The sequence below is a fragment of the Pollachius pollachius genome, assembly GCF_949987615.1.
Source record: "Pollachius pollachius genome assembly, chromosome: 13".
Taxonomy (NCBI): Eukaryota; Metazoa; Chordata; class Actinopteri; order Gadiformes; family Gadidae; genus Pollachius; species Pollachius pollachius.
The window spans coordinates 17,647,117-17,658,384 of NC_136946.1; the positions used below are offsets into that span (position 1 = coordinate 17,647,117).

General features: G+C 47.6%; 1 protein-coding gene across 1 annotated transcript in view; it reads left to right on the forward strand.

Moving 5' to 3' along the window:
- LOC307084477 (thyroid hormone receptor beta) overlaps nucleotides 1-11,268 on the forward strand; it is a 53,870-nt gene that overhangs the window by 17,746 nt on the left and 24,856 nt on the right. The window contains exon 2 of the mRNA XM_079748880.1: nucleotides 10,200-10,259. The gene's annotated coding sequence lies outside the window, so the exon portion shown is untranslated. The remainder of the gene's footprint in view (nucleotides 1-10,199; nucleotides 10,260-11,268) is intronic.

An 11,268-nucleotide genomic window follows, 5' to 3' on the forward strand; every position in this document is an offset into this window, starting at 1 on the left:
TCAAGAATGGGAGGCCAGAGTTTGTTTTTATTCGATTTGTTTGCTGGTTAGAAAAAACTATGAGAAACAGCTTGAGCTTTGCCTAGCGAGCCAGTATACTGATACACAGTTAGGCTAACGGTTAAACCTTTAGTGGTGGTGCTGGGGTTTGTGTATTTGGCCAAGCGGTACTTTGTTATTGGCCTATTATCTCCCCTCTCTGTGGGGGGCGAACGGACGGTGGAGGAAGGCGGTGGGCGTGGCCTGAGTCTTCAGAGACCGTTAAAGACCTGTTTGCTTATAGGCCACTGTGAAGTGCAGCCAGTTTCCTGTACTCACTGTGTGTGTGTGTGTGTGTGTGTGTGTGTGCACTAGTGTCACTATAGAAGGGAGGGTCTGGGTACACTAGTGTTACTATAGAAGGGAGGCTCTGGGTACACTAGTGTCACTATAGAGGGGAGGCTCTGGGTATACTAGTGTTACTCTAGTCAGGAGAGGCTCTGGGTACACTAGTGTTACTCTAGTCAGGGGAGGCTCTGGGTACACTAGTGTTACTATAGTCAGGGGAGGCTCTGGGTATACTAGTGTTACTCTAGTCAGGGGAGGCTCTGGGTACACTAGTGTTACTATAGTCAGGGGAGGCTCTGGGTAAACTAGTGTTACTCTAGTCAGGGGAGGCTCTGGACTGAGCAACACTTGGTGTTGCTCAGAACCAAAGTGCAGCGTTCAGTGCGAAGTTGTTCAGAGGAGCCGTTCCAGGGAACGCTGCTACAACGTCTGTTCCCAACAGGCCCCGAAGAGTCCTTGCAGGCGGGGGGACAGCTGAGGAACCGAGGGAGGGTAGGGTCGAGTGTGAAGATGAACGAGGGTTTCTGGAGCAAGCTGCAGCCACAGGGGAGCCCAGCAATGGCTTGTTAGCACCAGGCCGTTTGGAGCGGCACTGCACTAGTTTGACTAATAATCGAACCAGCATGATCTGTTCCAATGTTCCTCCACACACATCAAGGAAGAGAATGTTATTTCTGGAATTCAAGTGTGGTATTGAGCTTTTCAGTCACTTATTACTTATCACTATAATCCAGTTTGATTCGGGTTTGTTAAGCTTAAGGTGCATAGAGCAACATGCTAGTCCAGGTATTAGACGCTGAGGTTAGGGAGAGTCTTGGAGGGGGTGAATGATGCTTCAGCAGCACTTGCCTGCTTTGAATATTCGTTGGGTTCTCAAAATGAATATTTAAATATTTGGATGTGGAGAAAATGTAAATTGGCACTGCATATCTTTCCCTACGTGAATCAGAATCAGCTGATTGTTTCTGTCTCATTTGTAAAGTGTTATTTTAATAATGCAAAGAGCTGAACTACATTAGCAGGTAGGACGTCTGTGTGGACGCCAGAAGCTCTTACCCTCACTGCTCCAAGTCCCACTGGGTTACAGCAGAGCTTCAGTGAACCTCAAAGTACCTGAACACACACAGCTTCCATGAGAACGCCTACAAGTGAGAAGGTTGGAACATTGAGCAAAGTTTAGATGAATTTGGACGGGGGAATTGGGGCTGTTCACCAAATGGAAAACAAACTGGTGCTGTTGGGTACGTACTGGGAGTGCCACCGTGGAGAAATAAAGCTAAACTAAATTATTACAACCCGTTAGTTGAACCCGTCTGTCTCTGTGGGTCTTGCAGATTCTCCCACTGATGTCAAAGGGCTAGCAGAGGAGAAGGTTAGTAAGATTCTAGTGTCCAAAAACAGAACCCAGGACCTTTCCTCATCCAGTCATCCATGATGGGCTGTTCTCAGGGCTGTCTCCCCTCCCTATAGAGTTTATTTGATCCCTGTTATATCACTTGGATATTCAGTCCAAATGTAACACAACCTTCTACCTGTGGTTCGCAAATATGCATAAACATATGCATAGACCCGTTATTCCACAACCAACTTTGCGACAGGACACCCTGATATCTTTGCTTTCAGCAGCTCTCTGGTCAGCTAATCTCTCGTGAAGATGAAGCATCAGGAACTTCATGTTTTATCGATACAAAATCACAGCAAATAGCACACATTTTTTTGTGTTTACCGACCTATAAGCCGCTCCGGAAAATAATTTGCAGCGACCGTTTTGCTTGGTATAATCGGGATACAGGCCACAACTTTATTCTCTAACAATATGGTTATGTGTGTGTTGTCTGTCAGCGGTTTGAGTCTTGTGCGTAGTCAATTTCAGAGAAAATGGGGCGAGATGCCAGTGTATTTTTGGGGTTCAACACTTCTTTTAAATGTAGTGTAGTAGTGTATAAATAAGGTGAATCAGCTTGGCCACAGTGTGTCTGGCGAGATGGCGCTAGTTCAGGGAAGCTCACTAACTGCTTTTCCTTTGTGATGTCCTCATGTGCACTCAGTTATAAATCTCCTCTCCACATCATTGGTTTCAGCTTCAGGAGTTGTTTAGTTTGGTCTTCGATGTTTGAAGCCCAGACGGTGCTCTCTATCCCTGAGGTATCTGGGGCGCACTGGCAGCGCTTTGTCTACCTTTCTTCTTCCAGTAAACGCCATAGAATACAGGCTGCCTGCTCAGAGGGTGGAAACCACGGCCAGTCCTCCGGTTGTTAAAAACGGACCAGACTTAGAAGCACTGCGTCTCCATATTGCGCATTGCTGAGCCTGGTATGAACTTAACATGAGAAGTATAGAGATTTCAAGTGAATGGAGTTATTTTTTAATCTATGTGAGGGAACTTCATTTAACAAGCATGTCTTAATGTGAGTGTAGTGCCTTCTGAGTGCCAGCTCAACGCTGGGCCAAGAGCTTTATGACTGCACGATCTACTAATCTAAGTGGATCCAGTTGGTTTGCTTGCTTCCGTGGCAAAAGCACGCTGTGTTTGTTTGCTAATTAGTTTTATATTTGGTTAACCTTGGTAACTCTCAGAATAGTGAACCATAACACACAGTGAAAAACTCGCCTTCCCCCTGGAATGGGCATTTCAAAGGGGGAACAAACAGATTGGGGTGTGTTTTTGGACAAAGTTCCCTGAAGTCATTTTTTTTGTTTTTCTCAGTACAGTACATTTGCTTGATATGGTTCCCATACGGTGGACCAATCCTCAGTCATCTAACTCCAACGTGAGAGGATGATCGTCCTTTTATCTGGAGCTGGGCATTTTAAAAAACGACGTTTCACAGGACATTACTCACACAAAGGCTTTATACTCAAGATAATAGAGGGGCACAAGCTAGCTATCAACTGCTCTTCCTTCGTGTACTTTCCCATGTTGCTAGGCTGATGTACAATTCAGTCTTTGCTCTCTGCCATGAATAGTTAGCCTACTGTAGGTTGCTTATGAGTTGTTTGGGGTGAGGGATATTTACCATTTTAAAACATGTATTCACATGACCTATGATGTGGCTTATTTCTATTAAAACACGCCAATCGGTATGCCAAATGAAAAAGGCTAATGGCTTGAGATCTGCTTATTTAAACAAACCAGCAGAATGTGGCTCCATTCAGGTCCTTATTTGACTATTCCTAATGGAGGGCTCAAACACCCTTAACCATTTATTTTCCATCGCAAAACTTAATTACCCACTTAAACACACGCGGGTCAGTAGTTGGGCAGGGTCTTTGATGTTGTCTTTGATGAAATTGTTTGTCCATTTGTTTTAAAGCACCCAATGTTGCAGGGAGGAGAATAACAAATGTTGGGTTGTTTTCCGTGTAGATGGAATGAATTAGCCAACTGCACAAACTTTTCCAAAGATGAGGTTTGGTTGTTGGTAAGATGGCCGTTTGAGATCCCCCTCGTGCTTGGCCCCTATTCAGTCACTACCAGGGGTTATGAAGAGGGAGAAAGGTCCTCAGTGGTACTCGGACTGAGACCTGCTAGAGCAGTGGTTCTCAAACCTTTTCTAATAGTGCGCCCCCTCTAAGATATCTTTTCAGCCGAGTACCCCCATTATATTGAGAGAAATAAATAAAATTACCATAAATAATGTATGTGGATTCCTTTTGGGAGTGTAAACCTGACCATTTAAAGGTTGCAAATACTCAATTTAGTGAGAAACATGGGCCTGTGCTTCATGCAACTGTTTGCTGATTTCTCTACATAAAAGAAGCACGACACCAGGGCAGGGTCAGAGCGTGAAGTGTTGATCCAATTCAAATATATTCTTCCTAATACTGACGACATTTTGGTATTTCTGGATGCACTTTCTTTCTCACAGTCTCCTTTCTCCTTGTTTTCAGATTTATGTTTCAAACACTTCCCCATCAATTTTATTATTGATGAAACTTTGTAAGGGTGAAAAAAAAGTATAGCTCTGTGTGTTGGGGTACTTCACCTAAAGGAAGGCTGTGTGTGTGGGTGTGTGGGTGTGTGGGTGGGTGGGGGGGGAACTCCACCTAAAGGAAGGTGTGTGTGTGTGTGTGTGTGTGTGTGTGTGTGTGTGTGTGTGTGTGTGTGTGTGTGTGTGTGTGTGTGTGTTTGTGGTTCAAGCATCTACCAAAATCCCTGGCTGGTTGGCGTGTTTCTACCTTACAAAGTATACCCTTCAGTTGAGAGGACATAAAAAGGAGAAGTTCAAGCCACTTTTCGAGCCCTGCAGTTAACAGAAGACTAAGTATTCATCCCGGTGTCTGTACTCTCTATCGTCTCTCATTTGTAGCTGCCTGCCGATGTAATCCCAGGCTACATCAGTCAACACTTTGTGTTTCTTATGAGAGGTGAGTGTAAGATCAGTGCAGGTCCACTGAGGCCGACCAGACGCAGACCGCTCAGACCAAGTTGGCCCCAGGGCAACACTGGACCCACATGGTGACCCTGAAGGGTAACTCAGCCGTTACGTCCCCCATAATCAAAGGATCAATATTTAGAAATAAATATAGATAGATAGCTAGATATTATTATGATGGCAGTTGACGGTAGCCACCTCCCAGCCTGCTGCCAGGGTCCTGTGGCCTCGCTGGGCTTCTTCAAGGAGCATCCTCTGGCTCCGATGTGTAATGTGGTCGGCTCTGTCCTTATCTGCCCCGTATTGTCGCAGACTTGATGAGATGTGAAGTGCTCCGAGTGGAATAGCTGAATATTGTTGAGTGCACGTAAGCACACACACACACAAACGTGCACGTACACACTTACAAACACACACACACACACACGTACAAACACACGTTCTGACACACACACACACACACGTACAAACACACACATGTACACACACGTACACACACACGTGCACGCACATGCACAATGTCAACATGATTTCCCCTACTTTGACTAAAGAATCGGGGCTGAATTCGTTTGGATGCCCAGATCCCAATCTTGCTTTGGGTCTATTTTTTTTCCCCCTCTTATTTGCCCGTCTCCTTGTGTATTTAAAAAGAGTACTGCAGTATCCTTAAAGCCCCTTCCTGTGTCCTGGGTTGGCCCCTCTCTCTATCCAGGAGGACTCTGACCTAGAGCTCTGTCTGCTCACCAGTGGTACAAACACTGTGCGCGTGTGTCTGCGCTACATTTGTAGTTCTTCTCCTCACAAACACGCCAATGTTTTTTCCCTTCCCTGAGCTGACGACGCCCCCCTCTGCATCAAAAGCCCTCGCTCCACAACCCACCGTTTCCACCCATGAGAGAGAGAGGGAGGGAGAGGGAGGGAGAGGGAGAGGGAGGGAGGGAGAGGGAGAGAGACTCCAACGGTGGAGCCGAGCGAGGCTGTCCTGATCTGAACCCTTCAGCCACACATACACAGCACTGCTGCCAAATGGGTAAGAGGGAGGGGCGTGTGTGTGTGGTTTGCTGCACAGACTCATGGAAGGAGGGGCTTTTGGATTTTTCGGCACTTTGCCATTGCTGTTTTCTTCTGTAACGTCTCTGGCATTCCAACAGTTGCTCGCTTTCCCTCAGACAGCCTCCCTTTCTTTTATGTGTTCTCTTATGGTTTCTCTCGCTCTCTCTTGCTCTCTCTGTCTGTGTGTGTGTGTCTGTCTCTCTCTCTCTCTCTCTCTCTATCCGCCCCTCTGTCTATCTCTGTCTCGCTTTCTCTCAATGCAATAAAAAAAAGCTTTATTGGCATTAAAAATAAACATTTACATTGCCAAAGTGGGTCTCTCTCTCGCTCGCTCTCGCTCTCTCTCTCCCTTTTTCTCTCTCTCTCTCTCTCTCTCTCTCTCTCTCTCTCTCTCTCTCTATCTCTCTCTCTCTCTCTCTCTCTCTCTCTCTCTCCCCCTTTCTCCTTCTCTCCCCCCCTCTCAGTGTGCGTTACTGCAGTGTGTTTGCTGGGCGGAGGTGTCCTCGTCTCCGTGAGCGTTACCCAACACTATGACCAGGGAAGGCCCCACCAAGCCTGACACGGGCCCCCTGCACTCTGAGCTCCGGGCTCTCCCAAAAACCTCTGCCCTCAGCGTGAGCACCGCGTCGAGTGGGCGGAGCCTCATTGAGCCCTGGTTGGAGAGAAGGAAACCTTTAATGTCGCCCGGCATTTGAAAGACTGACTCCTTCCTAAAACGTTGGTTAACCAAGCTGAGACCACCGGGGATCACCAGGAGCTGATCCAAGGTACAAGCCTGGCACACGTCTGGCTCTGAGGGTAGGATGATGCTGGTCCCTGGGTCATCGCCTCAGTCCAGCCAGCTCACATGATTGAGGGACATGCTTTAATATAGATATTGGTGGGCCCCTCACACAGTATTTGAAGACGTTCCCGAAATTCAGCCATGGTGCAGAATTACAGCCACTACGAGCCAGTCGCACATTGAGCTTTCCCCAAACGCGCCTCCTCATGCAAATGAGGAGGAGAGAGGCGGGTCAAGGAGGAGGGTGGGGGTGTGGCCCTGAGCAGCTTGCGGCCACGGTAACATGCGCTCTGTTTACAGTGGATGTATCGCAAAGGCGAGGCGCACACAGCCTTTTGCCGTGTTCTGTAAATATTCTAGAACACTCCGGGTGCTCCGGCAGGAGTCCTGGAACTCTATATCTAAATAATATCATATTATACATAGATATCTATATCATATAATATGTATTTTCACTGCCAAAAGCTACGTGCGCCTCCAGACGATATTATGAATCTCAAACGACTGCACCACGACATGGAGGAGAAAGGGATTGTTGACCGCGATTGTTGACCGCGATTGTTGACCGCGATTGTCTCCCGCCCGAGCCTCGCTGCCGAGGGACCAATGCCTCGATAGCGGGCAGCGCTTAGGCACCACCGCCTCCTGCAGCGGGCAGCACCGGGAGACAATCACGGGCAACAATCCCTCTCTACTCCATGTCGTGGTCCATGTACTTCAGGGAGTCAAAGCCAATGGTTCTTTTCCCCCAATTCCTTCTCAACCATGGCTGAGATAACCCCCACTGCGAGTCTCGTTGTGGAAATACCAGAGACGAGAGCCTGACAGGTTATGCGCCATAACACCAACAGCAGAACGGTTATCCAAATAACAAAGAAGTGTACAACACTTGCGTTACAGTCCTGGAGCTCTATATCTAAATAAATTCATATAATACATAGATATCTATCTCATATAATACATATTATCACGGCCAAAAGCTGTGTGTGCCTCCAGACGATATTATGAATCACAAACGACTGCCTCCGGTTTTCCGACGTCTCTGATTCTTCCACTTCCACATCAATCTGAAGAAGACTGAACCGCGCGCTGCCTGCTGCCAGCTGCCCGCTAGCGGCCGGTGGTGCTTTGCAGCGGTGGTGCCTCGCGGCAGCGGGCGGCGGGGCTCCGCGGGAGACAATCGCGGGCAACAATCCCTTTCTCCTCCATGTCGCAGTTCATGTACTTCAAGCCTAGTCAAAGCCAAAGTTCCTTTTTCCTTCTCAACCATGGCTGCGATAACCCCAACTACAGTCTCGTTGTGGAAATACCAGAGACATCAAAGAACCGACGTGTTATGTGCCATAACACCAACAGCAGAACGGTTATCCAAATAACAAAGAACCGACAACACTTGCCTTACAGTGTGTGTAATCACACACACACACAGGCATGTGGCGCTCGCACGGTCGTAGCTCATTGTCTCATTTGCGGGCCAAATTCTCTGGGCTGGCAAGGCAGAGAAAGGGGAAGTGGCATCTCCTCTTATGACGACATACGGGGAAAATTCCAAAACGGCGCATCTGAGCTTTGTTTTTTCAATGGCAGAGCAGAATGCCTAGTGCTCGTTTTACACCCAACGAAATTTCTAGCTATTGGGGGAGCATAGGTAGGCTAGGGGAACTCATATTAATGTTAGAAAACCTCAGAAAGTGACATTTTCATGCCATGGGCTCTTTAAGCGAAATAAAGGTATTTGTTAACCATATAGCCTCAACAGCAACATCAAACTGACTCAAAGTCCTCTGGTCAGGGTTCCTACTTTTAGTTAGAGTCGATCAAAACCATAAAGACTGAAAGGTGTTTCTTTAATAACACCATCCGAGCACCACCGTGAGGGTGGAGTTAAACCCATAACACCACATGAGCACCACCATTAGGGTGGTGTTAAACCCTTAACACCACAACACCGCTCATGTGGTGTTATTGGTCAATATTAAGTGCTGGCCCACCCAAAGACTTTAAAGAGGGCCAAGAATAACCTACTAGTTTTGCCATGAGTAATTCTGTTACCATGGAAACTAAATAATAGCTGTTATATATATTTATATGCATCTTAACCTAACTTTCTCCCTTCGGTTCACAGTCTCTACTGTGTGTGTGTGTGTGTGTGTGTCTCTCTCTTTCTCTGTTTCTGTCTCTCTGTGTCTGTCTGTCTCTTTGTATTTTTGAGATTTCCCAATAATGCCTGTAGCATATATTTATAAAGGGAATGCCCTTTTTTGCATTCTTCAACCAAAATTTTGATTTGACAGAAATGGTCATTGAAGGGTGATGGTCTCAGCTTTTTATGCAAAGGATGGATTCAAAGAGACCTAAGCCCAGAGACAGGACAACTGGCCATTGGAGCGCCCATTGTTCCCAGTAGTGAGACAGAGGGCCCGGCCGGCCACTGGGTCATTCACAAGCCTAGCGCTCTGCCGGTACTGGGCCAGTGAGCCGTTGTGGGTGCTGGTGTGTGTGCTCACTTCTTTATTTGTTTGACCTTGCCGTGACTTCAGTCGATCTGCGGCTTTATTTATTTCTCTACATTTGGCAGCACTAGCTCTTGGATGTCGGTCAGAAGGTGGTTGGTAATTTATTCCAGAACCCTCCTGGAAACCGTTTCCTGAATGTGGCTGAACTGGGGCTGCTCCTGGGTTGGCCCACATTAAGCCTGGAACACACTGGCCCAACCGTTGGCCATCTGAATCTTTTGGGGAGAATTGGACGAGTTCGGGAACACATCTGTTCGGTGTGTTCAGCTGTGATTGAAGCTTTTGGTACCGCGCGGACGGTGCCTGGTACAATTCAACTTGCAAAGTCTGAAAGCGTTTTGGTTGTGTATTGGTTGTGTAGTAGGGAATCATCGCCGTGTGTGGGAGGGGCGGAAGTGACGATGGTAAACAAACCACTTAAACAGTGATGGCACAGAGTTCTATACAAAAATTTTGGGATATTTCTACATATGCCTCGAAACCATGGCTGCATGGGCTGAAAAATTTGAGGAACAGCTTATTGCGCTGGTGGAAGATAATCTATGGTCTGCACTCATTTCATGTCATTTCCTTTTTTTCCTGTTTTGGATTACTGGCCCGAGACTAGCGGCACCCGATTTTAAGGAGACTTATTGCATCTCACGCAAGCGCAGAACTTATACACTACCGTGTAGTTGGCAATATAGTCTTCGCGGTGTGTTTCCATGCAACTTCTCTGCCGAATGGGTCAGCCGAGAGTCAACGGAGTGGTCGGATGAAGGCAGTTTTCTGTTGGTTTGAGTTTTGGCGTTGTGTGGGCCCCTTTAACGTCAGCCCACCTTAAGACTGCTGGAGCATGTTATGCACTTCCTGCTTCAACCTTACCCTGTTAATGCAGCCCCTCCCTCTCATTGTTGTTGTTGTTGTTGTTGTTGGGCGGCAGTTATCTTTCCCTCAAACCATTTTACAACAGATCCAGATGCCCCAATTCTAGGGTCTATCACTAAGCCCCAGGGTAAGGGTCTATCACTCAGACCCAAGTATAGGGTCCATCCCCAGGCCCAAAGTCTAGGGTCTATCTTAGCCCCAGTAGAGGTCTATCACTAAGCCCCAACAGAGTTCTATGGCTCGCTGTGTTCACTCTTGGCTCTGTGTGTTTCCTAGGTGCCTCTCCCAGCGAGCTCTGCGGCTCCACAACGCTGTCAGACTTCACCACTTCCTCTGGTAAGACACGCACACACACACACACACACACACACACACACACACACACACACACACACACACACACACACACACTCAAGGAAATATGTTAATGGCTCCAAAATAAGAGTCCTTAGGAAGCCCCTGGTCTAGGGTTAGCTAGGAGTGCAGTCGAGGCCTGGTGGGCAGACGATCGATAAAACCAGGTTAACATTGGTCAAAACAAGGAGGAAAGGCCAAAATATAAAGGTCTTCTATTAGTTGTACTTAAGTAGTGCTCCAAAGGTTGGGCACATGTACGTACGCACGCACGTGCGCACACGAAGTGCTAACACATTCAAACTAAATAAGCAGCTGCTGTATCCCAAAAGCTCACCCAGTTCCTCATGTTTTTGTTGTTTGCTGCCAATCTTGCATAAATCCTGCAGAATCATCCAGTCAGCATCTCCTCTTGGACTCGTCTATGTGTGGCTCTGGTCTCCCAGCAGACCCACAGACCCCAGAGCAGAACTGAAGGGAACAATGAAGCTACTGCTTCATTGTTGCCTCGGATTCAGGGGAATATATATATATATTAGTATTATTGTCCAACTTAGTCAACGGTATAGCCTTACCCTTGCAGATCTCTGGTTTTTAAAGGCGTCTCCTGATGATTTGATAGGCTGTATCTTTAGGTTAATCCCACCTCAGCGGCCAGGAGGTGGCTTCAGGGTTGTCCTGGACCGGGCCCTGCCCCTCAGGGACGGCCCACGGACCATGGCTCTGAATAGCCCCCCCCTGCATCCTGTAGCTGCCTGTAGTTACACGAGGAGCCGTCCAGGTTGGAAATGACAGACGTCATACTGACGTCGGCTGTAAAGGCAGAGTCACCGCAACATCCCCAAATAGCTGCGCAGCTAGGGCTGATGCTGTGAAGCGTCACTAAGTGGGGCTCATCAGCGCCGGTGTGTTTGAGGAGCTCTCTGCGTTCCTCTGCATCGCGGCACAGCGGCCCGCCTCCGCATCAGGTTCACTCAGATGTTTCCAGGCT